The sequence below is a fragment of the Oxyura jamaicensis genome, chromosome 8 (genome assembly GCF_011077185.1).
Source record: "Oxyura jamaicensis isolate SHBP4307 breed ruddy duck chromosome 8, BPBGC_Ojam_1.0, whole genome shotgun sequence".
NCBI classification, from domain to species: domain Eukaryota; kingdom Metazoa; phylum Chordata; class Aves; order Anseriformes; family Anatidae; genus Oxyura; species Oxyura jamaicensis.
This window is the reverse complement of record NC_048900.1, coordinates 29,638,266-29,665,108: the sequence shown is the minus strand read 5'-3', so window position 1 is coordinate 29,665,108 and position 26,843 is coordinate 29,638,266. Positions and strand designations below refer to the sequence as shown.

At 47.5% G+C, this 26,843-nt stretch overlaps 1 protein-coding gene across 6 annotated transcripts in view; it reads right to left on the bottom strand.

Annotated features, from left to right (window-relative positions):
* ROR1 (receptor tyrosine kinase like orphan receptor 1) overlaps positions 1–26,843 on the bottom strand; it is a 151,543-nt gene that overhangs the window by 106,485 nt on the left and 18,215 nt on the right. The window contains exons 1-3 of one of the 6 annotated variants that reach the window (XM_035333803.1): positions 2,268–2,482; positions 1,604–1,711; positions 1,117–1,306 (exon numbers count right to left, since the gene is read on the bottom strand). The exons of 1 other annotated variant lie outside the window; for it this stretch is intronic. The gene's annotated coding sequence lies outside the window, so the exon portion shown is untranslated. Of the gene's footprint in view, positions 1–1,116; positions 1,307–1,603; positions 1,863–1,983; positions 2,001–2,267; positions 2,483–26,843 lie in introns of those variants that run through there. 4 more of the 6 variants (XM_035333806.1, XM_035333805.1, XM_035333804.1 and 1 more) reach the window with 4 other exon arrangements.

Below are 26,843 nucleotides of genomic sequence, written 5' to 3'. Positions count from 1 at the left end.
TTTTCAACCAAGCTCAGTTGCAAGGCATCTGGAGTTTACAGTATTTTCCCAGCACAGAGGAGATGGCTTGCTGCTCTGCATGCAGAGAAAGCACCTTTTGTCGGCAGCTGGAGAATGGCCGAATACCGAGCTCTCAAATAAGTGTCATTTAGTCACCAAGAAGCCTTCTTTCTCCCTAATCCATTGTTAGGGGAAAATGCTGTGTTATTGAAAGCCTGTTAGTGACAATACGGGCTTACACAGAAACACAGGGCACATCCAGAAGGCTTACTTCAAAGTGCTAAGCATTCAAGAGATATTATTAACCTCAAGTACGATCGCTTAGCAAATTGATTTGGACCCCTTAGGATCCACACGGCGTAAACCATTCACGCGACGAGCAACCTGACCCAAAGCCAAAGCGGGACCTGACTTCCCAGCCTTCAACAGGGGCTCGGGCCACATCGCCCACCGTTTTAAAATGCTGAATATCTCAGATACAACGCAAGTCACGGGCACTGAACACCAAAATTCCCCGACTTCGCTCTTCGGTTGACCTGGCGGCTAGCACGGGAAACAGCTGAGCAAAAAACACGGAGCTAGAAAGAAGTGGCTGGTGTTAACACCGATCTCTGACCATGCCCTGAGTACGTATATATTAAACACAAGCTGTGATGATCTCCCTCTGCCCAGTGGGCAGCAGGAGGCAAGAACAGCGAGGAAAATGCCAAGGTGGGATTCCGAATCACCCCCGCCTAACAAGTTGGGACAAGGACGAAATATGCCACGACCCTACACAAGTAGAAGCCTTCTGCTTCTCAGAGCGCACAGGGACTTAACCTTCTATTTTTCTCCACAGTCCCATAAATGCTTTATGGTGAGACAATAAATTCTATCGTTAGTCTTTATTAAATCCTGATTGCCAGTCTGGTACGCAAATTTAAGTAATTTCCAACCATTACCACTGGAATGGTGAAAAAATGCAGTGCTTAGATGGGGTTGGAAGGAAAGAAAAAGATTTTTTTTTTCCAGTAGGGGAAAAAATACGCATGTCACAGGTGTTCCTGTAATAACAGCACCTCAGGCTGCGATGGTTTTAGGTCAAAGAAGGTGACAGAGGTCATGTCAGGTCAGTACCTTGATGTGAGGCCTCCGAAAGAAAGCAAAAGGCTGCAGGAAACGCTGACAGTGATCCCCGGAGGTGACACGCAGCTCTCAGCCCTGCAGAGGTCCCTGATGGCAGGAGGCAGGGGAAAAAGCAAGTCAGGAGCAGTGTGAGTTACTGTGGTTTTGCATGTGCTGCTCACCAGGAGACAGGTCTTAACCGCTTGTGGTTAGTTAAAAAAAAAAGAGAGAAGAGGGTTATTAACTGCAGTGAAACGGAGCAATTCATTCAAAAACAACCCAAACTCAAAAAAACAACCAGCCAAACAGAACAAACACATACACAAAACCCAAGAGACCCTCGGGAAAAACAGCTATGAGAAAACAGCCCGAACGAGGAAAACCACTTCAGGAAATGGACACAAACACAAGTCGCTGCAAGGTGAGTGCGAGGGTATTGCCCTCCCCTGCTTTTGCTGGCGCTCCTTCCCCCAAAAACACGAGCTCCCGTCACCCTCACCTCTGCGGGCTGAGCTCTCAACACGGTGAGGAGCTGGGATCAAAGGGCTTGGTAGCTGCTCCGCAGCCCTCCCCAGAACAAAGGAAGTTTCCCCTGTGTTTTCCGTCTCTATTTTTCAATCAAAATTAGGAGAAAGCTATCTCAGGGCAGCAATAAAATCCGCCCCCAGAACCGTGTCCCTCCAATTCCTTCTTGCTGCTGTTTTTGCCTCCACATCCTCCCACCCTGTGTGGTTTATCTGCCTGAGTCAGGGGACGTCTCCCAAAGCTGTGGATTAGCAGAGGAACGCGAGGCAACGCTACGCAGCAGCGGGGACTCGGTTTTACCTTTGAAGCCAGTCACTAGAAGCTGCCAGCTTGGAGAAAGGAAAAACCTCCCACCTTGTAATGCCAACACGGCCACTGAGGGCTCCTTCCCAGGTGCAGCACGGGGACCTGTTTGCACGGACACAGCCCACCCCTGAAGGGCATCGCAGGACCTACCCGCTGGAGCTCAGCCCCAGGCACCACCAGGAGAGGTGACACCACCATGATACCTGCAGGATGAACAGGGGGTTACCCTGAAGCATGACATGGAGCGTGTGAGAACTTGCCCCGTACTAAATAGTCAGATTTTCTGCACTTTTCCCAGCCACCAGCTCGAGCTTTTACTTTGTGCCAGTTACCTTGCTTTAGGACCTTGTAAATAAGACACTTCCACAAACAGGGCTTGAAGAAGCACAAAAGGGACGTCTATATGCTAACACAAGTCAAAAGCCAGCAGGTTTTTGACTAGTTTTTGCCCTGTACATCGATTCCCCCCCTATATTCCTGCTTATCCCAGAACCTGCTGGCTTTGGAAAGGGGTTCCAGCCTCTGAGCCTGGATGACAGCACAAGGTAACCAGCAGCGGAAAGCTGTCCCTTCTGTGTTTGTTGCCTTCCTAGTGTTCTTGCTGAACTCTTCCTAGCAAATGACAGACACCTGAGAAACACCCGCCCCTCGCATCAGCTGCAGCCAGCCCAGGTACGCAGGTGCGCGCCGCGAAGGCTGACCCCCTCCCGGAGCACACCGTGTAAATCATCGGATCTCTTGTAAAATTGGCAGGGCAGCTGATCTTACAAGATACCAAGCCCCACACCTGCGTTGCTGAAAGCAGGAGCAAGCCCTCAGCATATGCATACTTTTTCCCCTCCATTCATCTCTCAGATTTATTCTTGTCACTAACGAAACCTATTTCCTCTGCGAGCCTTGCAGAAAAGAAAAGGAATAGGATGGAAATAACGTGATAAATTAGATGTTACTTACAGCCTGATCAAAGCCCGCTAAAATTCAATGCGAGCCTTTCTGCTGACCCACCAGACTTTGGGTCAAGCTTTTAAGCACTTACTTAATTTCAGCCCTGGCATTTAGTCTTCAGTACGGAAACGCCAACTCTGGGGTGTTTCAGGGAGTCTCGCCGTTCGGCTCGGTCACGTTACGGGTTTAAAACTTGTGAACATGGAAAACCAAGAACAAAAGCAGCAAGGAAAGCAAGCGGCTGGTTCCAAACGGAAAAAGCATCAAGAAAGCTAGGAATAGCATTGCCAAGAGAAGTGAAATCTAGAAGTCTGAGTTAGCGCTGGATTATCAGCTGGTCCCAGCACCTCGTTTTAACACCATGTGCTGTGCGTGTTCGGAGTTCAAAGCCATGCACTGTGTGGGACCCAGTGCACTCTTTTCATTTCTTTCTGCATGGTTGCATGTAACAGCTTTCTGCAGGCTATCGGGTAGATCGTTACAGCGTATTTCATTAAGAGCTGCACAGACAGAAAGAAAATAATGAATGATTAACTTGTTAGGAAATTAAAACCAACTTTCCTCTGAGCAGGAAGGTGCTTTTTGTTACCGCTTTTGTCATTTTTTCCAGAAAAACGGAAGCAAAACGTACCACAAAGAGCACTCTACCTGCCTTTAGCACCCGGCTGAAGATGATTAAAGCTGCTGAGCTCTTCTAGGACTGCTCTCCAAAACTGCGTGCATCCATAAAGTTGCTTTAGCTTTAGTACACGTTACTGGAGGCCATAAATGTTCACCAATTTGCAACTAGAGAAAATGTGGCCCTATCAAAGCAAACACGACGCTGAAACACAGGAACTTCACGAACAGAAGTGATAAAAGCTAAAATCAATTACCACTGCTCGTGTGCTGCCTCCCCAGGAACTCCATACATCCCTACTAACTGCACTGCTTGTCCCACGAGGAAGATGATTCCCTCCAGCTACCACAGATTGCCTCAGGTCTCGCAGTCGAACAGCGAATTATTACAACTCCTCCCATTTTTCACATATTATATTTTTCGATATAAAATTAGTCCTGAGCGGTTACCTTTTTTTTTTTTTTTTTTTTTGGCATTTCTGCTTTGAAAGAGAATTCTTACACGTTTCTACTTAAAAATGATGAGGACCAAAGTCGAATGTTAATCTTTGTAATCACGTCGATATGGCAGGAGTACTAACTAAAGGCTTGCAGTAACCAAAGGCGTACGCCAGCTTCGTGCGTGCGATTGCCTAGAGCCCAGGGGGAGAGCAGAGGAGCCAGCAGCCTGCCTCTGACAGAGGCCAGCATGGGAGCTGAAGAAGAAAAAACAAACCAAAAAAAAAAAAAAAAAAAAAAAAAAACACCCCACATTTTGGCAGGAAAGAGAAATCTGCCTTCAAATCATATCCATTCAGGGGGATGGAAGGTGTAAGTGCTGGAATCCTTTATTTTTTTTAATGTTATCTCGAGTTTTATGCCAACTGTAATCACTCCGAGTTGCTTTAGCTTGCAAGGGACAGCTTAAAATAATCATTTCCAAACAGGCTAAAATAAAAGTCTCAGCTGAAGTGCAGAAAACAGACAAAAGCTGTTGTCGTCTCCTCTCCGTGCAGGTCCTGTGCAAATCTCCAGCTCTTTTCTGTTTCTTTTAATTTGTGAGGATATCATCCCTAAACAGAAACCAGCAACACACCCACCCAACTAGCTGGCTGTAAAACTAGCCCCGGACTCTCGCTGCAGCCAGAAGTGCCAGTCTCTGCCCAAATGATGCTTTGACTTTTGGGGGGAAAATAAAAACAATGAAAGATCATTCTTAGATGGCCGTGGTGAAGTATAAGCACCAAACTGAAGCAGTGTGAATGCCCACTCCGTAGGAATTAAAGATATAGAAATAACTTTATGTACAATTCTGTGTTTCAAAAGACTGCAAAACCTCCGAATCCTAAGCACGGACAAACCTCCAGGATTCGGGCCGTGCTGGTGCTCGTCACACTGCGCCCCATGTTCGGGGCACGAGCCCACCACGGGTTACCCCTGTCACTACAGCGGGTCCAAAACGCGTCTGTGGCACTGTGTTAGGAGAGCTGCAACTACTACAGCAAATCCTGGAAAACAGAAACACGCTTCAGGGAAGCTCCTAAGGACAAAGAGAAAACCAAACGACAAAGAAGGACAATCGGAAATCCTTAACACCACCAGTTGTCAGAGCTTTTCCTATTGTTTATTTAATACGACTATGTCATGACACTGAGGAGACGCACGGGATGAATATTAGGCTGTGCTATCTTCAAGTTTGCAATTGTGCCGTGTAACGATGAGTTTGACTTCCACAAGCCTCAGTTTCTCCAACAAGAAACCTCACGCAAACTTTGAAGTGCTTTGCAGCGGCAGGAACGAGGAGCTCTGCAACGCAGATCCTATCACTATTTTATTCCCAACATGGCTCGCCGCCGTTTATGGAAGAAAAATTAAAAGGCATTGATACACCACTGCCTTCTGTCTCAGCCAGGCTCAGCTTCACCTCATAGAGCTAATCCACCACTTACTACAGCCAATGTAAAGACTCTTGTTGCCTCGAGTAGGCTTTGGCTCACATTCCTGCTCGAGAAGATAGGGGAAGTGCACAGGAGCTGCCCTGAGAGCAGAGCTGTCGCTGCTTCAGCTGCCTTTCAACCTCCAAAGGTCGCAAGAAAGACAAAGAAGTGGCCGTGGGTAGAGACATTAGATGCAACTTGCATTAAAAGAGGAACGTTTTTCATGCGTGTAAGCGTAACACAAAATGTAAACACAGGAATTAATCCTGGGCAACGAGGGTGATGTACCGCAGAACAGACACGATATGCTCCAGCGCCCTCAGCACCTGCCTGCCGAGTTCTCCTCGACTTGCCTGGTAGCAGTTGCCCAGTTTGTGGCTCATGTGAAAGGGTTAAAGGAAAATAAAAGACAAATAACGTAAATACCCCACGCTTCTGGCTGTGCAGTGATGAAAATGTTTAGCCCGGCCGTGCGTGGAGCAGGTCTGCCCTTTGGGCAAATCCATCACGATATGTGACAAAAAAAAAAGAAGTCTGTATAAATGCCTCAAAAATAATAGCCAAAGTACAGGCTAAAAGTAAACTGGACACAGAACAGACTTCACTGTCTGTAACTTTTTCATTAGGAAGCAACCCAAAGCAACTAACAGACAGGGTAACCCAACGAGGAGTCAGATCCTTTGTTATGACCTGGCTTTCTCTAAGCACGACCACTACCCCAGTGCATTTCCACCTTTCCTGAAGAAACTACAAAGAGCAAAAAAAAAAAAACAAACACATATAGTTGATATGCAGGGCTGTGCTAAAGCTTAAAAATGAGAACAAGCTGCTGTTCAAAAAGTAAATAATTTATAATAGATTCAAACGATTAGGATTAACCGGCTTAGTTCTTAAAAAATAAAAAATAAAAGGGAAAAAAAAGGATATTTGATTATTCTAAGATCTGTTTTGGAAACCATTTCTACCTTATTTTTCTTGGTAACGCAATTTCATGCTACAAAAAAGGCATCAAACGATGAAAAACGTTTGCTTCTTTCTAGTTCTTAAGTAAAACCAGCAATGTTAAACAGGTCAGATATAATAAATACAGCTATTTCGAGGGAAAGAAAAATGTTTTCCTGTCCTAACTTTGAGTGACAAGAGAAAATTTTTACCAGCTTGCAACTCCACTTTAATAAAAGCGTTCAATTTTATTTAATTGGATATATATGTATATGTTATATTGGGTTTCTTTGTTGCATTTTTCAAATTAATCATATACCAGGGAAGCAACGTTTTCAAGTGAGTAGATGTTCTAGACACCTTTAAAAGTCCTGTTCTGTGGCAGCCACAGTCTCCTAGCCCATATTTTTAAATTTCTGATACTTGGATTACCCCGGCAGGAAGGCGATAGTCCTTGAATAGAGCTTTTTGTTCAGCCTTCTAATAGCTTCCAGCACTTGCCCCAGCCCACAAGATACATACCAAATTTAGTTAGACATCCAGGCCAGACGTGAAGAATTTCTCTGTCAGATCCAGTAAACGCCACCACTTTAACATTTTTGGCTTCTCGAGGGCAAGGAGAAGACGGCGAGGCAGCGACGGTGCCTCGCAGCAGCCCAGTGACACACGGCGGTTCATTAAAGGAGGTTAATTAATGAGGCTACTAACCTCTGCAACCCGCCCCCCCAGACGTTCCTCCTTTAGATGAAAAAAGAAAAAAGGAGCCATCCACATCCTTAGCTGCATCCAACCCTATGAGGACTGGTAAGAGATGGATATAGAAATACAGAAATATGATATTTTTAAGTCAGGCGTACCGTGTAATACTCCCTGAACTCAAATCTATCTCGTATTTCCATGTGAAGACACCAAAGAAATTGCAGCCAGCTCAAAGCAACTCTTCTCTTTCGAACTTGTTTTCGATTTGTAACCAAGAGCTGCGACCTAATGAAGGCAACCAGTAGGCAATTTGTACTCTTGCATTAAGTGATTGTGGTTTCCGTCGCTAACTCGTCACGCTGCCCTCCTCCCGTGCCAGAGCGGTGCGAAGGGAACGCGTTCCTATTGCCACCACCCGACACGACCCAGCAGTGAGAAGAGATTTGTGCCACCAGGACGGGCACAAATCCCCGTGAGATGCCTCTCGCCATGCCCTCCGGAGGGTTTGGCTGTGGGAAGAAGCCTTTCTCTCCGGGCCGGGCATTCCTTTGGGGGAGAACGGCAGATGTAAATGCTCAGGAAACCGCAAGGCAGCGAAGGGGGACCCGCGGCGGGGCCGGGCAGCGCGGGGCCGCCTGGGGACTGCGATGCTGAGCGCCCGTCGAAGGTCCTCGTTTGGAAGCGATTGCCCCGCGCAATCCATCAGGAGGGGCCAGCGAAGATATCTTTGTGAAGTGGAAAAAAAACGAGTTCTTAATTTATACATGACGATTACAGCAAATTGGATTGATTTCGTTTTTATTTATTTATTTATATATATATATTGAAGACTGTAAAATGAACTGCAAGTCAGAAGATCTGCCAAGGCTCCCTTCCCTAATTAAACACATATCTCGTATTAAAACCCTTTTTAGCCCAGCTGCTGAGAGCGTGGAGCTGCGGAGATGTATGGTTTGTGAGAAACATTGTGTTCCTTCTCGAACGCTTCAGCTCTCACAAAAGACAGCACGTGAACGCTTTCCATAAATACAGACCGTGCTTTCTAATTAAACTACTGGCACTTCCACATAATGAGTTAGCAAACCAAACGGAAGTTTAGACAAATATTTTCAGTTAAAGTCATCGGTTTCAAATGAAATACAAGTTCTCACGGTAGCCATACCTTTAGTAATTCCTGTGAGGGTTCTCAAGGAAGAAATAACACGGTAACACCGACTGAGATAGAGCATCGCCACTGGGAGCCTAACCATGGCAGCAGCAGGGGTGTCACACCAGAAGGCACCCCCAGAGAAAGAACAGAGTTACCCAATTTCCTCTAGTAAATTCTTTAGAAAGGTAAAATTCCACTTCAGAAGCAACTTTACTGGCCACAGCTAGATCAGTCTCAGAGTTCGGGTGAGACATGCAGCTTTCTTGTGGAAGACTACTTTTTTTTCCCTGCAACGTAAGAGCTCAGGCTGGTTTATCAGTGTTGACTGCTAGGTAAGGACAGAATAATGTTTGGTCTTGAATTACCTCCATCCTCCTGAGAAGGCACACGAAAGCTGCTGTATGAAATGCTACATACCCCCACAGAAAATGAAGTGCTCCTGTTGTTGCATTTGCTGCTGCGTTAATACCCAGCCGGCTTTCTACAAGAAGAAGAGAGCGCCGCAGGTACTGCGCACACAAGCTTCCTCTGGCTTAGAAAAACAATTGACAAATATCAAAGGCCTAATCCTGTAAAAACAACTCTGTCTTTAAACACTCCACCTGTTTCCAGCCCTAAACGTGCCGGGTAAATACCCGCGTGTTGTGAAAGGGCAGCGCGGCTGGGCAGGGCTAGGTGCCAGCTAACGCAGACTCGTGTCACCTTGGTCAAGCCAGGGATGCGTAGCCAGACATTGCCTTTGGGCTGGCACGGAAAATCCTTCCTTCCTAGTGGGAATCACCTTAAATACCCAAATTAACACATCTAAGGGCAAACCGCCCTTCCGATTCCAACCACCAGCCCTCTTTTACGCTAACCCTTTGTAACAATAGTTTTATTGTCTTCCTACGTCCTACGCTGGTGTCTGACACACCAGAATTTCTGAGTCTATTCGTGACACTAACAAACCGCTTCCAGCTCAAGCTGCTCCCGTGCGACCCTACAGGGAAGGGTCCTGGTCCCGCACAGCTTCTGCCACCAGCTGCGGGTGGCCGGCCGCGGCCACGCAGCAGGCGATGCTAAGAAGCACCCAAGGCCCCCTGGGGACCCAGAATTTCCCCTAAGAACGAATACACACCGCAGAGCGGAGCCTTGGCAGGCAGCTGGGTTTCCGTCTGGGACAGCCGGATGAGTTTTCATCTTTTTTTTTCCATAACAGTTGGAGGCTCTAACGACCAGCAGCAGTGGGTGCCGAGGGGAAATGGGCCCTTTACCCCCTGACAGCCGCCAGCTTCGTGCCTTTGTCACGCGAGAGCCTCGGCAGCCCCCTGCCCAGACATAAAGCTCCCTGTGCACCCCTGGAGCACCCTCAGCAGCCGGCATCATCGGCCCTTCCACACCTGCCCTGCCCCGAGCTATAGGACGCCAAAATCGCTTTTCCTTTCCCCAAGCCAGCTCCCCTCCCACCAGAGCAGCGCTAGCAGCCTGGGAGCGTGCACCGAGCAGGTTTTCCTGAATCCTCTCACACTTAGGTCACCGTTACACAATCCCCAGTCCTTATCGTAAGCGGGCTCCCCACGGTCTTCTCCGTGGAGCAGTGACGCCAAGAAGAGGCAGCGAAGGCTGATGGAAAGCCACTTGTGCATGTGCTGCTAGAGCCATTTCGCAAACCTCGGTATTTGTTTTAAAGACATCTCTCAACGTGAAAAATGCTCCTACCTCCTTGTTAAAAGAGAACGTCGCAGACAGTTAATCTTGACCATTTATTTTATATCATCCAAACCAAAATATTGATACATCTGGACAAACTCAGTCCAAGAAAAGAGCACCGTTCCCAAAGCATTCATGAACACAACCAACAGATCATAAATCGAAACTATCCAGAACTGACCACAATTAAATAATCTGTCAAGGGAGGGGGTAGGCAGCCAGTCTGGCTAGGTTGAGGCCGCTGATAGAAATTTAGAAAAAAGCTAAATTAAAATTATCAACAGTTTGTTGCGCCGGTGTCTCCTGAGTCACCGAGTTAAGGCAGCCTAAGCTCCAATAAACCCCTCAGGGTGGGTCAAATGTTCATTAAATCGTGCCCACGGGACTCTCCCAAACGCAGGAAAAGTCATTTATAGGCTCAGCTCTTCCATCAGAGCGAGTTCAGGGCAGCGCTCTGCCTGCACAGCTAGCAGAGGCATCCCCTGTGCCCGGTGGAGGGAAGCTGAGGACGATTCCCACCTGGCTGCTGATGGGGAAATGGGGGACGTGGGGCCAGGCCCTACAGGGGACGTGGTGCCAGTCCCCAGCCCTGGGGCTCTGCTGCTTTCTGCTGTGTGATGGGAATCATGGCAGCACGTGAGATTCTTTCTATTTTAAGGCAAATCCCCAAAAAACAGAATGATTTTTTAAAAAAAGAACTCCAATCCGTCCCATTTTTCTTCACCTGTATCTTGAAGAACTTCAGGCCTGCTGGATTCCTGCCTTGGAAAGCAAGGGAGGATCAAGGTTAACACGTGAGCACCCCAAGTGCAAGACAATAGCTTCACCTGAATGCTGTTTTAAAACATCACAGCTAGAAAGAATGAGAAATTTCCAGACAAAGATGTGAAGATTAATCCCAGCGCTGCTGAAATCAGCAGGTTTGCCATGAACTTCAAAAAAATCATGTTTTTTCCCATTGTAAAGTTAACAAAATTAGCGTACCTGAAAAGAACTTTAAATATTCCCAACGACATCTCCCAATTAGCAGACTGCTTACACTCCTTAGTAATTCCAAATCTGCATGAAGAGCTGAGCCTGCAGTACCTGTCTAATTGTGAGATGGGCTGTGGGAACCGACAGTGCCTTTGCGAGCCTCTCCTGGGTGCCAGCTCTGCTGGGACCCCCAGGGTGAGGGGTCTCTTCCCCACGCCACTGCCCGTGCAGCTCGCTGGTGCCTTTTTGTCGTACAGCTCCCCAGAGCCTGGGCCGACAAGTCCACCATATTCAGGGGATTGCCACTCTCTGTAAACTTTTTAATTTCTCTTGCCTGGAGCATTGGGTAGCCAACCTAATATTTCCTGTTGGGTAATTTGTGGTTTATGTCTCTGAATTGTAAAGGAGTGGGGGCTTTTCCCATACACTCCACGTGCTCTCTCTTTATCTGTGTACCTAGACTTGATGCCAGCGGTGGCTGCTCCTCATCAGGAACCTGCAGGCTGAGCTTTCAGCTCCGACCATAGCAGGGAAGGACCGAAAGCTCTCCTCTGTTTAAATCAACGGAACCAACCACTGAGAGCTCCCTGCGCTCGTTGCTCTTCTGTGAATGTCCTGAGACACATTCATTGTCCGGTATTTATTTAGAGTTCACTTCTTAACCATAACACAGACTACTTCAAAACTAGGCGGGAACAAAAGTCACATTTACAGAACCCAAAGTATTAAAATTAGGTAGGTTTATAACCAGTGTTTGATTAAACGTCTCTTGCATGGTGAAAGGGAGCCACAGCAGTGCCATGGGATTGCAGTTTGTCCTCTACGCGCCTGTAAATTACAGTAATTAACTTAAACGATGGCCTTGTTACTTCCATTACAGTAGTATTTTAAAAGTGAACACAAAAGCCTGAATTCAGCTAGGTATATCTTCATGTTTATGAAAACACTTCTTTGCGATAGGTAATAAGATCTCACCGCTCTACTTTAGTTTGACCTCAAAAGAAAACGAATCAAAGATTTCTGTACCATTGTGCAAATTATAAAAAAATGAAGGAGCATTCCTTCCCATCAGGCCTTATTTTAAAATAAAGAGGCACTTTCCTGGCATTAAAAACCTCAGCATTTACCACTCCTTTTCAACCATCTGCAGCAAGTCACTCAGCTTGAACACAAAAGTTTGGCACCAGCTGAAATCAAATGCATCCAGATAGCTTGTATCTGTAGCCGATAACAGGTCTGAATTCAGCGACACTTAGTACACGAACAACCTACAAGCAAACCATAGGCAATGGTTAATAATAAAATGTAAGCATCTGCAATAACAAATTCATCAAGTGATGTGAAAAGAAAATCACATTCTTTAAAATAGAAATCCCAGTTTGAATAATGTAACAACAAATTCTCCATCTGAATCGGTCTTCATTTGTTTTCTTTCAAGACAGAGAAGCATGTCCAAATGATTCTGCAAACTTCATAGCTTGTCTTTCCCATCAAAAGGGAAGGAGAGGTCAACTGAACAAACACAAAGGTGAAAAGGGATGAAGGTTAAACTCAGTTTCCTTCAGTTTGAGAGTGGTTGGCAATAGAAAAATTAAAAGAGGAGGAGTACAGGTAGTTAACTTGGCTATCACCATCTTCATCACTATTCGTAGCAGCATTAGGCAAAGCGGTTCCACACAACGCCATTCCTTTCATCTGGAGCACCTCTTTAAAATATTGCCTTTAGGAAATAATACACTTTTTTTCCACTGACAACATCAGTGAAAGCCACTCTGCACAACATTTACTATCATTTGCATATTTGTACATTTATATAGATAATCAGATAATTACAGCCTTTCTATCCCTTCAAGCTTCACAGTTGGATCAGTTTGAAAAAGTGCACAGCTGAATGAGCTCACGGCTGATTTGGAGTCATCTGAATTACGTCCCTTCGGCAGCCCGCTGCTCCTGACAGACCTTATCAAATCGAGGAGCTCCCAGGAACAAACACAGTTATGGATCAACGTAACAAACCCCGACCGTCCCAGCAGCTTCACAGATCTTATCGCTGCGAAATAACGACAGGAATGTGCCTCGTCCGAGTGCCCGCACGATCACCATTCGTACATCTGGGCAGGAAGCACGGCGCAGCCGCTTCGGCCTCCTCGCGACCATTAACGCCCAGACGGAGCTGCAAAGATAAACAGTGCTTTTGACGAGGCCTTCACTTCGATAAAACAAGATTTATTCTCAAGAATTACTGGAGCTGCTCACAGCTTTCAGGAAGAAAATAAAGAAAAGGAAAATACATAAGCTGCTGGAGTGAGACTAATGATGATATATGCTCGACACTAAAACTGCTAAAACCCGGCTGTATGTTGGTAAATTCTGTCATGTGCCTGGGAGCCTGGGTCCTGGCTTTTGAGCCAGCAGCCCGCAGCTCCTCGTGCTGCTTTTAACAATAACTCCTTTTGTTGCCCTTGCCAAGCCGTCGCTCCACTCTTTGTGCTGTGAGAAGAGGCCAGCGCTCACCTACCAGCCGGAGGCTAAGTGGGCTTCCACTGATGTCTCCAACACGCTTTGCAAGTTCTTTCAATTATTATTATGAATCCAGTACTGCAGACAGGCAAGGGGCAATCCAACAAACCTGTGCTCTCTGCAGCCTTATTTCTACCCTTCTAAGTTCAGTAACCCTCATTCTATGGATGTTGGTGACAGTGGTGTGGAGAGCGTAGCTGGGGATGCTGGACACATCACCTCTTCCCTCCCTTCAGCTCAAAGCAGTATCAGCCGTATCACAAGTGGCTGACACCCTAAAATGACCTAAATAACAGCAGTTCCCTACATGCTTCATGAAAGATAGCCCACCGTTCAACTGACGGGTGTCCCGTGCTGCTGTTCAAGGCCCAGTCGCAGTGGACAAGGACAACTACTGCCTTCCACGTGGTTGTGGCTCCTTAACTTACTGGAGAAACACCATCAAGCCTGCCCTCTCATGTCTGCGTGTAATTAATTTAAGTAACAACTGTTTCATCGTCCAGCTCTCCCACCTTGGCCCCCAGTCACGGAGGCTAGGCTTGCTGAAGAGGGCCCGCGGCCCTCCTGGAGAGCCAGGCACCTCAGCCCTTTGCTCTGATCTCAGCTCTTCTGCAACATAATCCTCGAGCAAATCTTCCTTCCTTCCCCACCGAACACAGCTCCACGCACACAACACAACTCAGTGAAGGAGACGTAATGCTCTGAACATTGTGCAGAAGAGCTGAGCATGGCGATACACACCGCAGGGAAAGTTCCAGGCACCGTACATCTGAGAAGCAGGGCCACACGTTAATTATGCTCCGAATCACCTCAGAATTAGGTGTTTGTTTTTCTTAATCAAATAGCAATCATTTCAAAATATTTTTCATCTCTACTCTCGTCTGACTCATTCTGAATGACTCCAACAGCAGCAGCTGCCTAGTCTTACCTTATTTGAAAGACAAAAGCCAACCAAACAAGCATCCTAACACCCTAAAACCAGCACGGAGCAATTTGTCTGGCAGGACTGTGGAGGGGAAGCGTGAAAACTCAGACCTGCCGCATACCAGCGTTTCGCATGCCCTCCGGTGACAGCCAGATCTCACCTCTCACAGACTTAGAGCCGTGCGGTGTGTGCCTAACGTGTCACCACGGATGTTGGTCCGGATCCCACGGGCTTAAAACGGAAGATTTGTTCAATGAAATGACATCTAAGCCACACTTCAAGATTCCTGCCTGCACAAACAAAACCTCAAAGAGTAACCCAGATACCATCCCATCAGCATCACTGCCCAATTAATATCAGCAAGGGAGAAAACTGTAGTTAACACTGCTGTAATTACAAGACAAAGAGCACTGCCGCAGTACTAGCAGCCCACCAGAACAGAACCGCCGTGCTAAAGCAAGGCTCCGCTCCCTCCTGGAGCAGCTCAGACAATGGCCGCATTGTTCAGCGGCCTCATCGCTGCTGAAGGCCACCCACATCTTCCCCACTCCAGGCAGAAGTCAAAATCTTCCAGCTCAATAGACATCCAGTCAAAGGAGAAAGCATCTTTACAAGGCTTGTTCATTTTTCTTGGACAAGAAGGGAGTTCAGCCTTTGCCTTCAAGCCAAGTCCCCGAAAGGAAGGGAATGAGTTTGAAGTTCCTGAAGATGGACATGCCTCCAACGCTCAGGCATTTTGTATCGCACAAGATTGATTTCCTCCGACTACAAGAGGCCTCGGGTGAAAACGATCCTTCACAGCCTCGTGGCCGGGAGCCAGCATTAGGCTGAAACACAAAGAACGCATCGTGCTTGCCTCAAGATGTCAGGGGCTTTTGATAAATTAAAATTCATCTTGGTAAATGAAAAATTCCTAGAATCTTTTGTTCATGCTAACACACACAGTAATATTTCACATTTAAATACATTACACAGAAAAAAAAAAAAAGGTAAAAAATTAGTTAGTCCTTCCAAAAATTGTACAAAACCCCCATTTTTGGAAAGTTTAAAAGGTTCTTTTTACTGGGACTCCCATCAGAAAGGAAAACTAAATGCACCTACCCTAAAAGTGCTGGAGGCTGGGAAAACAACAGAAATAAGCTAATTGCTGAGCCAGATGAAGTCCAGACAAGCTGTTTCCAAAATCACCCGTGGCTCTGGGTACACAACACCAAACCCTTGCCATAAGATAGGGACAATGCCATGAGAACAGAGTAAATGCTGCAGTGCACAAGCTCATCCTGTGCAGTTTTAAGTGCTTTCAGGATTCACCTAGAGAGCAGAAGAGGCTCTGGAAATAAGAGTTGCCAGATGTCTCATTAAAAACTAGGATTTTTTAATATTTCTCCTGATGTCCCATTAACCTCGTCACTACTCGCATACATGCCATCTGGCATCCTTCTCGGGATGTCCAGCAAAACTCGCAAACAAGTGTTAACATCAAAGGGAACAAGGGAGAAGCCCTCATGAGCCTGAATTCAATTCCTTCAGCCTGCCATGCCTGGAACAGGGCAAGGACAGCAGGGAGGCAAAGGGAAACAGCTCTTGGGCAACATAAGCACAGGAACGGCGAGCGCAGCCCAGATGGATGAGGTAGCCCAGCTCCTGCACGTTTCTCAGGAGAGAAAGCTAGCATGGAGCTTGTCTAGGAGAAGAAAAAAAATGGCAAAAAGGATCTTATCACAAAACCCCAAGTGCCTTCGCTACAGCGGGAGGCACAGCAGGGCTGCTTGGGGCCGGCTGCACACAAGTGTCTGCTGCCATAAACAAATTGATTTGTCCTCCTAAAATACAACTGATCAGTAAGCACTTGTCCCTGTGAAGAAAGCTTGTTTTTGTTGTTAAATATTTACAGGAGGTCTCAGGGAAACCCAATCGGTCCTTAGAAAGTATTTAGCAACAGAGAGGTGCACAGAGTCGTCGCTCTCTCCATCCCCTGGCAGAAATGAGATATTCCTTGGGAGCTGAAAGGGACCTAGTTTATCATGTCCACTGAACACCTGCCTCCACGTAACCCTTTGGGGGCTTTCTGCTTCAGCTGCTCTTTTCAGTGGGGTTAGCAGATCAACAGGGCCCTAAATTTTTCAAAAGCTGTTCTCCTGCCTCCTTTTGACAACATCTCAGGCGAGTCTTTCAACACAGGGTCTTCATCCCTATGATCTTCAAAAAGACTCCAACCGAGGGATCACAGAAAGTCAGGACAAGGCAGTTTTGTTCCTGCCACGTGTTTGAGCTCAGATCCCCCCCCCGTTTTCTGTGTCACTCACTTCTGGGCTAGGTCACGAGTTAGGCGCCGACCCAGGTGCAGCAAGCACTGCAGCGATGCCTCCTGCCCTGCTCAGGGAGGCAAAATGCTTCTGCCTCCACGTTGTGCACCACTCCACGCCGTGTGCGACGTCAGTCACGTCTGCAGCAAGTTCAGCAATCCAGCACAGGGCATTTCTGGAACGCAGACCATCTGTCCTCACCTCTACATGGACATAAAATTGGTAGCAATACTCTTTGTGTACTTATGTTTAAAAAACAATTTGTGTGCAAAAGCAACTGTGTAATGAGGAAAAAAAATAAGACAGGGAAACATCAGAAAGGAGAATGATTTGGACACTTCCATTTACCTGAAAGGCAAATTTTGCTGTCTTATTTGGCTGGCCACGTAAAACACTTGACCTGCGCTCGGACTCCAGCGACGGCGTAAGTCAGGCCCCGTGCCTGGGCTGTTTACACAGAGCGCCGCAATACGATCGCTGCTTTGGGGAGAGATAAAAATGACATTCGCCCTAATCAAAACTTAGAGGCTTTACTTCTAAAGAAAAGCTGAGATAAGATTAACCCGGCAGCATTATCTTGGCATAGGAGAGTCAGAGCGCTCTGTTTATTTACCTACTCCGTCCTGAAACGTATTGAATGTTCTTGGTTGTAAATAGCACAGCCCCTTTCCCCTACACACTCTGTTTAAATAAAACTCTCATTGTCTCAGATTTATTTTTTTTCAGACTAAATGCCGTGTAGTCAGATTGGAAGGATGGAGCTGCAAACGTCTATCCCAGTGCCGGGCGTACAGAAAGCTGTCAGTAAAAGGACTCCAGAATTTGGTGGGAGACTCAGCTGACTGCATGCCTGCTCTGAGCAGAGCACAGAGCATCCCCCAGACCCCCAATTAAAGCAGAAACCATCCCCCAGGCCCCCGGCAGAGCTCCCCTGCAGCCAGGGGACTTACCAGCCTTATCGGCGTTAACCCCTTTGTGCCGTCCCGCAGAGCCGCCTCCGGCAAAAACGCGCGCACGGTGCCAGGAAGCGGTGCCAAGAAGCTCTGCTGCTTTCCAGAATCCAGTTCCAAAGTCTGTAACGTGTACGGGCCAATTATTTGAAAATATGGGATAATATATGCGTTCCCAGTCCCGTGCCCAGAAAGCAGGCCGTTATCTGGCAGCGGCTGCGGGGCGGAAAGTGTGAAAATTTGTGTCGCCCAGAAAGACGACCGGGACTTCTGCTCTGTGTTGACAGAATAAGTTTATAGCCAGTTGGAATTAATTCATTCCTTTTTCATTGCGGAACAGGACATGTAAAACACAGAGTGCTCAAAACCGTAATGGTTACCCCAAAGCGCATGAAAAATTGCTTCGAGCAAAACCTATAGAGGAGCGGGGAGTTTGCTCTTCCCGTTAAGTACTACACAGCAGAATAAAAAATGTAAAATGCAGTGTTTCATAAACACCACCTCGTCTGTATGCCTGTATTTTACTGTCTCTCATAATTTTTTATGTCATGCTTATAAGCTGAATCAAGTACCTGGCACTTCAGCGAAGGTGTCAGGGAAAGTACAGGCTCCTGCACGAACTGCTGGGTGCTTGGGATTTTTTCAAGGCCTCTCTGACGGCTGCTATGGGGTTACCTGCCCCGCCGGTGACACAGCTAACGGCTGTACCCGAGCCGTGTCCCAACGTCGAGTGGCCTCAGGTGGAACGTAAGGGAAAACGATGTCAGAGACAGGCTTCGGGATGGTTACACCGCTAAGAAGCATGTAATTACCAGAGGATGGGAAAAAAATGCATCTTAGCCAAAATCAGCCTGCAAGTGCTCCGAAGGGCAGCATGGGTTTGGTTCCGTCGCGTTTAATAAAACGGGTAATTACCTACCCTCTCGATCCCCCCACCTGATATCAGCAAACCCGTGCACAAAGAGAACCGCCTCTAACAACGCACAAGAGTCTCTCGAGGCTGAAGCCTCAAACAACCCCTCGCTTTGCTCACTCTAACGAAATGCTGGCATCCCAACATCCCAACGCTGCTGAGTTCCTGCTTCCCCTGCGGCGACGAGCCCGAGCGCCAGCACACCCCAGGCACCAGCGCTGCCAGCACGGGGATGCACACACAGAGGCACAGAGGATGCTTCCCCTGGGGCCAGGAGAAATGAGTCTGCTGTGGCCACTTAAAATACTTTCTTTCTCTCCTTCGTACTCACTTAAGAAGCTCTAAGCGCATGTTTAGCGCCCGAATGCGTCTTTCCAATGGAAAAAGACATTTAAAAAAGCTTCAATGGCCGTGGGAAAGAGTGCACGTTCAGGAGAGGAGCCAAGACGGTGGCCACAGATCTGCCCTGTGGATTTCGGGTACGGCACAAGAAGAGCCGAGGCTGCCTCTGTTTCTGTGCAGCTGCAGCACGCTGTGCAACGACTGAAAAGGCATCTTCCCGCTCACCGCAGAAATAAGCGGCGGAGCGTCGACGGTGCCAAAGCTCAGAGGATGACAAAGAAACCAACGACAAAATAAAACAACAACAACAAAATCGGTCGCTGTTTTTCCAAACAATTTGAAGGATAAAAACATGGTTTTATAGATTGAAACATTTTTTTCTTTAAGGAAAAAGAGTGCGTTAATACCAAACACTAAATACGAACTTCAGCGTAAGGTGACTTCGAATAGACAAGATTTAAGTACCTAAGGAACAGGCTGAAAGGCGCAAGGAGGCTGCCAGGTGCCAGCAGCATGGATTCACGTCCCCACGAAGAGCTTGCCCCACGGCTGAAGCCACAGTTTGCTGAGTCCTTTTGCCCCAGAGCGACGGCCAAAGGCCCTGCACGGCCCCTCCGGCCCAGGCACGCCAGCAGCCCTCGCTCTGTGAACTACATACGGCAGGGAAATGAGGGAGGAAAAGCACAATATGCAACAACTCTTTCCCACAGAGACTCAGCAGTATCAGAGGATCATACTGGGTTATTTAAATCTGACAGATTTAAAATACGGCTCTTTATTGCTCTGGAAGTCAAAGACTAAGAGCAGCTACCCGATCCCGGGCACCAAACCGAAGGCCGTAGCGCAGCCCCTCCCGGCAGCCTGCATTTGCTGTGCTTTATTTGTCCCTTAGTAAAACAAACAAACAAACAAGCACATGCTGCCAAGTGCCTTGGCATTACACGCTATTAAGCGAAATCTTTATTTGGGGTTTTTCCAAGACCACCGCCAAGGCTCACGTTACAGAGACTTTGCATTAAGTAGGTCGTGTTGGTTTGTTTTCCTTTTGAACAGAAAAATCTTGCAACTTTAATGTTAATGAAATAGTTTAAACATGTCTACGAAAAATCAAGAGAAAAAAATGCACTCCCCTCTCAAAAGGGGAATCCCTTTTAATCTCATGAACAAGATACTAAGGCAGCATTTGCCAGCATCCATCGGAGACCAATAAATAAAACCAACTGCAAGCAGAGTCCCACCACCCTTCCCATCCTCTGCTCTAGGAAACCTGGAAACCTGCACGGATGTTTACACACGGCTGAGATCACAGAAACTGGAGCAACATCTTCGGGCAGTGCAGGTCTGACCCAGAGCGAGCTGAAAGACCCCAGTGACTTCTCCAGGTGCCAGCCCAACGCGCACATCCCAGCCCCTGCCAGGGAGGACCCACTGCCTATTTCCTGCAGCGCTGCCCAACTTGAACACCTCAAGCCAAACAGCTCCAATAACCCCCCTCACAATATTACTCAGTCCAACTGCTCTTGAAATTTAGGCTTCCTTGTCCGCATTTCCTTCCTCCTGTTTAAAGCCACGTCTTCCTCTGCATTGCTCTCAATAACACCCCCTTGCCTGCTGGTAATGCAAATGAAATACATGCAGGCAAAAAGATCGCTCCTCTTAACTTCCTTGTGCATTCCAAGAAATATATATATATTTTTTGGTGTTCTTCCTCTCAGATTTCCCCCCAATTTGTTGAAAAGTTTTCTCAGATCAGCTTTCCCACAGCTGCGTGCAATATTGTAAGCGTGCTCCCATGACAGCTGGAGCAAAGGCCCGCTCACCTCGCTGATCCCCTGAATATTTGCTTTCAGGTTCCTTTCAGCCCGATATCAGCAGTCAGACAGATTGGGGCACATTTTGACCACCGCAAGGTCTCACAGACAAGTACCTATTCCTTGTTCGCTAAGTCCCTGCTTCCTCCTTTGCTCAGCACCACGCAGAGAACGCCGGCAACGGCTGCAGGTAACAAATGCTCACCAAGCTGCCGCTGGTCCAGCTCCAGCGCTGCACGAGAAGTGGTTTACGTGGCCTGCACGGGACATGGTGGGAGAAGGAACTGTATTTAAGCAGTTTATTAAGACTGTTCATTTGAATAAGCAACATGCAAGTCGCATATTAACAGCCGCCGTGTCCGTGAGCAGCTCGACCAGGAGCTGAGACTGCCCGGAGCAGGAGAGGCACGCGCTTCTCCGGACATCTCCTTCCCTGCTTCCTGAGCCAGGCCATGAGCTTACCAGCACCACAGCCCCTGCACGATGTCTCTGCTCCACTTGCAGCTTTACAAGGCCTTGAGGAGCTACCAGAAGAAAAACAGCGAAACCCACGGAGAGGAGTAAAGTGCACGTGCGCGATGCAGCAGGGCCCCTCGGCCAGCACGACAAGAATCGCACGATTCCATAAAATCCAGATATTCTGCAGCCTGAAACACTGTGTGATTCTGGCAGGGCCGACTGATGCCATCATACACAAGATTTCTTACCTCGAATCTAATTAATAAATATTAAAAAGGTGAATCTGATCCTTGGGGAACAGCAAGCAGCAGCAGGCTTCACAAAGAGGGTCACGTCGGGGGGAAGTTACTGGGGCAAAAAACGTGCTGGGGTTTCCAGTGGAAGGCAGAAATGTTAAACATCGCCCTCTGACTCATGAGGCTACAGCTCAGCCCAGCTAGGGAAATCACTCATTTGGATAAAAAATGGAGTATCACAGAAAAAAAAAAAAAAAAAAAAAAAAGAAAAAGGAAGGGACGGGGCAGCATGTGTATGTATGATGGGGAGGGGAGAGAGAAAGGGGAAAGTAATACTTGTTATTTGAGCAGGGCATGCCTTTTTTTCTTGGCAATCTCTGCCTCCTCTTTTCAACAGACACATCCTTTGGGGCCTAAATTGTGAGTTAGACACATGTACGTAGAGAAACGGGCCTCTGTTTTCTGTATAACGACAGACTACTTATTTTTCAGCACAGACAACCCCTCATATCTGGTATTTAACTTATATGTAAACTAGTCCCAGCAGAGCTACCCCTCTTAATGGCTCACACAACTTTGGAAGATGGATTTTTTTTTCTGCTCTTGGACTAGACTCATCACTGATGCATTAACTCAAAACGACAGTGAACCTAAGTCTATTCAGTTTTGCGGGTTGGTGTTGAGTGATTAGGCTTCTTGGCAGCCCCGAACTACTTGGGAAGTCAGAAGTGAATCAAAGACTATTACAGAGATACAGAAAAAACATTAGAGATTCTGACATACTCAATCCTTTCAAAATGTTTGATGCTTTGCTGTTCTCAAGTGACTCCTGTGATTAATAAAGTAGATGTATTTGTCATCTCCTTGGACGGGACTAAAAACGTACTTTGTTACGAGGCAAGACTAATAGGCTTCCAGAGACACACCGCAGGTGAATACCACCCACAGCCCCGCCGTCCTCCCCCGGCGTGCAAAAGAAAGACGTGCAGTGCCGCAGCATCCTTCCTTGTGCGAGCAGGCCCGGGAGCTGGGAAGAGGCAGGCTTCAGGATGTGTATTACCGCTCAGGTCGGAACAAAGTTTGTTACCTGTGGACTTCCACAGCAGAAAACGCTTCATGCTCCACCAGGTCTTAGGTGAGAACGTGGTCGGTACCTGAGGTGTTTAGGTACAATACCGTGATGGTTTTAATTCACGTATATATTTGTAAACACCAGAAGAAATGGGATAGGGAGTTGTTCACAAATTATTCACTGAGCCGAGGGAAGCTTGCTTCCTCAGGATCTTTTCTGAGTCACCAACTCACCTAGGGTAAAAGAGATGTGGCTGAGTCCTCGTGCCATCTCCCTCGCCAAACCCATTCCTAATAGATGTAAATCTAACCTCTGTTAAAGACCTTTGCTGTCTGTGAAGTCTGTGTTGCTTCCCAAGGCTGCAAAGGGCTTTATTTTCTTTACCCTGGGAAGCTTTTCCTCATATCTAAATTAAATCTCTTCTCCTGCAAATGAAGCCTAATCTCTCTTGTCCTAGCAATCACTGCCATTGCAAAAACGCTGTCCTCCTCATCCCTCCAACAGCTTATGTGCCGAAGACTCGTAATATCTGGTTTTTTTTTGCTTGTTTAGTTGGTTGGTGAATCAGCCCCAGCTCATTGAGCCTTCGTGGGTCATGTTTTCGTAGCTCCGTGACAATTCTTGTTGTTCTCACTGGTCTTTCCCCGGCTGATCCGTGTGTTTCCTAAGATGTGCTTCCCACAACCAGGCACAGAACGGCTCCAGCTGAGGTCTCGCCCACGCTGAGCAGGGGGACAGACGGCTTCTTGTGCCCTGCTGCTTCTGTTGCCGCTGCCGCAGCCAAACACAACGTTTGCCTTCTCCTCACAGTACGCCACTGTCAGCTCCGCTCCAGTTCTGTTCCACAAGACTCCCAAATCGTTTCAGAAGAGCTCCAACCCAACCGCACTCCTATTCTGTAATTCATACAGGTGATCGCTCCTTTACAAGCCCAATAAATCGCACTTACCCCGTGTCAGCGTATTTCTTCGGACTGTTTCTCCAGCTGAGCGAGGCCGTCAGGACCAACGCGCCCGCCGACACGCTCCCACCCACGTGCTCCCGTACAGCCGCGGCTCCACGCACTGGGCTGTGCTCTGAAGCACCAAGGAGCTCGGCCCCAGGCTCTGCTGGCCCCGAGACCTACCCTCGGCATGCCCTCAGTCCCGTTGTGCCTTTCCACCATGGTCTCACTGCAGCCAGGTGCCTGGAGATGGCCTGTAGGAAAGGCACACGAGACGTGACACCAGCAGCTCACAGAACCCCAGGGACGTTGTCTGCTCATCTCCTTGTTATCTTCCAGCTGCTTGCAAATAATCAATCTGATGCTGAGCAGACCGACGTGGACTTGCTTGGCACTTCTCTTCCGCAGGCTTTGTGTTTTCCAGCTCTCCAGCAGTGCGCACAGCGAGCAGCTGCCGCTCCCGAGACTGGCTGTGACCGACCGGCTCGGGGCTGTGAAAGAACCCACAGGAGCAATCCTAAAACATCCACAATATCCATCTCGAGCTTTCTTTTTCTTATTCTAGCCTGAGATTACAGTCCTGCGTTCATCGTCCCTCCTAATTTTTTCAGGGCAGGATCAGTAGAAAAACGGGCATTAACCATTTTGCCCTTTGGTTTCGCCTACCAAGAATTGTTCCTCTGCTCCAAATTCAGGTCTGCAACGCTCCTCCTCCCTTTCTCTTTTTCTACTACTCTCATCAGCAGTTAGAGCTTAGGCCCTATCCTGTGCTTTAGCTCCTCTGATTTTATTACTTTATGTTTATCGTAAGCTTTTGTACCCATCTTCAGTAATCTCATTTCTAAGTTTCAAAGGCTTCCCTCTTGTGTTTGAGGCCGCTGCCTCCATCGTCTGCCCCCCTCATCATCCCCACGTAGTAAGAGAACGTCGTCACATCAGACATGTAACCTCTGGGAAGTCACACGGGATCTTATGAACCAGATGAGCCTCCTCCATCACAGTATTTTTATGTCCTCCCTATTTGCTAAGGACTTTAAGCCCCATCCTTCAGGACTGCTAAGCAAAACACTTTTCGATGTCAGTAAAGCAAATCCAAAAGCACTTGGTTATATTTGATAGCTGTAAATTCAGCTAAAATTTGCGCATCACATGGTACATGGACGTGCTCCTTGGAGAACAGAATCAACACACAGCCATTTATCATGTTGGTGCAAGTCCAGTTTTCGATTTTTTTTGGTTGTTTTGTTGTTGACACAGCATCTCAGTCGTGACGCTTCAAGAAGTGTTTCCTGCTACTTACAGGACATTCTGAGTTCTGTTCTTTTTGCAAGACATATTCCTACATGGGAAGACATCACTGTTACGCAGCTGTTTATCTCCTTTTGCTAGACGAGGCTGCTTTTACACGTCTCAATATTGATATTATCAGTCCAAATTTACGTTACAACTGTTGACATGCCTCATCTCGACTCAAAATACAGAGGCAGCACCACAAAGGACCCCGCTCTTGCCAAGGTGCTGCACACCAGGGCCACGTCTCCGTTTCTCTTGGCACGCAGGTGGCAGCCACAGCCACGGGTAGAAGGCAGTGGTGGAGGAGGTTGGGCAAACCCAAGAACAAGGAGCCACGAATGTAAGACGACTGCTTGGGTACCAGGTGGGAAAGAGCCACGCATGGGCAAGGCCTCAAACTGCTGCAAAATAATACAGTGCCTTGATCTTAAATTTCTGTTAAAATGGGGGCATCTGGAGGAGAACATCCCTGGCTTTTATTCCCTGCTTTGGGCTCTCTTTCAGGTTCTCAAAAAGTGATTAAACCCGTGCTCTTCTGCATGTACCTAAATGGAGAACACGCATCTAACTCACAGCAATAAACAGCGAGGAAATATTTTTAAAAAATGTTTATAAACATTTTTGAGATCCCTGGATCAAACCTATATGAAAATGGAAAACTTCTGGCTACAATCACTGAGAGACAGCAAAGAAATAAAAATGGTGCGCGGTACAATTCTTTTAGATGGAACATCGAAGAGATTTGCTTTTTTCCTGAAGCCTGCCAAACTGCAATAGGAACCATATTTTCTGCATGAAACTTAACACCCAAAAGAAACTGTAAAGGACCAGAGGGTCTCCTGTCCCTATCCAGTTATTACTGCTGTGAGCATATGGCAGGAACACACTCTGCTTTGCCTTTCTGGATGTAAATACAGATGAATACATTCATCTGTATGCTGAAAAAGAAAAAAAAAAAGTCCTACTGACCTTATTGAAAGAGTTATCACACACACACACACAAAGGCAAGCAGCAGCAGTACGTTATTGCAGTACATAAGTTCAGGCATATCATTTTTTACACACTTTATATACTCCAGTTTTTACGGGCATTTTCCTCTGGCTGCGCTGCCTCTTTCTTTCAGGCCTGGATGGAAAAAAAAAGAGCCCGAGCTCAGATTCCAGAGGCATCAATGCTAAGCGACAACTTATCATCAGCCTAGAACATCTTTCAAGGAACAACACCAAAATACGCCAGGTGTTCAAAACATGCTTTTTGTCTCTCTCCTGCTCTCCACCGCCTGGCTTTACCTACTACAGAGTCCGATAAGCCGGAGAAAGTGAGTGCGAACGTTAACGATAACGCACACATCGCGCGGGTGTCTCCAGGAGCGCCTCTTCCACGCCCAAACCATGGCAAAAAAAAAAAAAAAAAAAAGCAGCTGCTCCAGTTCAGAGCGGGGCAAATCCCCACGGATTACCCCGAAGTACCGCTTCGTGCGAGATTTAGTAAAGAGCACAGCAATGGCACGGCTGATCCCCGGCATGGCACGGGCCGCAGCTCCCTGCCCTCAGCGATCCTTGAGAGCGCACCGCCAGGCGCAGCCGTGGGGATGCTGTTGGCAGCCCAGCCCTGATGTGAAGGCTGCCAAGGGCTGAGGTGTCTGCCACATCACTGAACGCCCGCTTGCAACACACAGCTCCTTAAAAACGAAAAACTTGCAAAAGACAAGTGAAGTTGGCTGCCTACCTTTAGGCTCACTACCTCTATTTCAAGCTGTAGATGTTGTGGAGAGTATATCTACACTCTTGGCCACCTGAGCACACTGCTGGCTACACCGCAGACCACACGGAGAAGCACCTGAGGACGCTGGCCCCAGAAGAGGAGCTCCAGAAGGCCCATGAGAGCTAGGAGCACCGCCGCGCAGGGGAAACCTGCTTGCCTAAAGCACCAGGCACCCGCGGTAACTCACGTGCTGTTATGCTGAACAAGTCCGATTATTTTTGCAGAGTTGAGTCTCCGTATTTAAAACCAATTCTGAACAAACCTCTTTTGTTTGTAAGGGTTTGCTTCCCCGGTAATTTCAGCGCACTTGTCTCTCAGGACAGCGTTTCCCAGACGTGCCGGTGAATCCCCTGGGAAGGCACCGGGCACTCCAGGACTTGCAGCCACGTCGCCGTGCCTACCAGGATTGCAAACCTCGGCACCCGATTCTCAGCAGGGA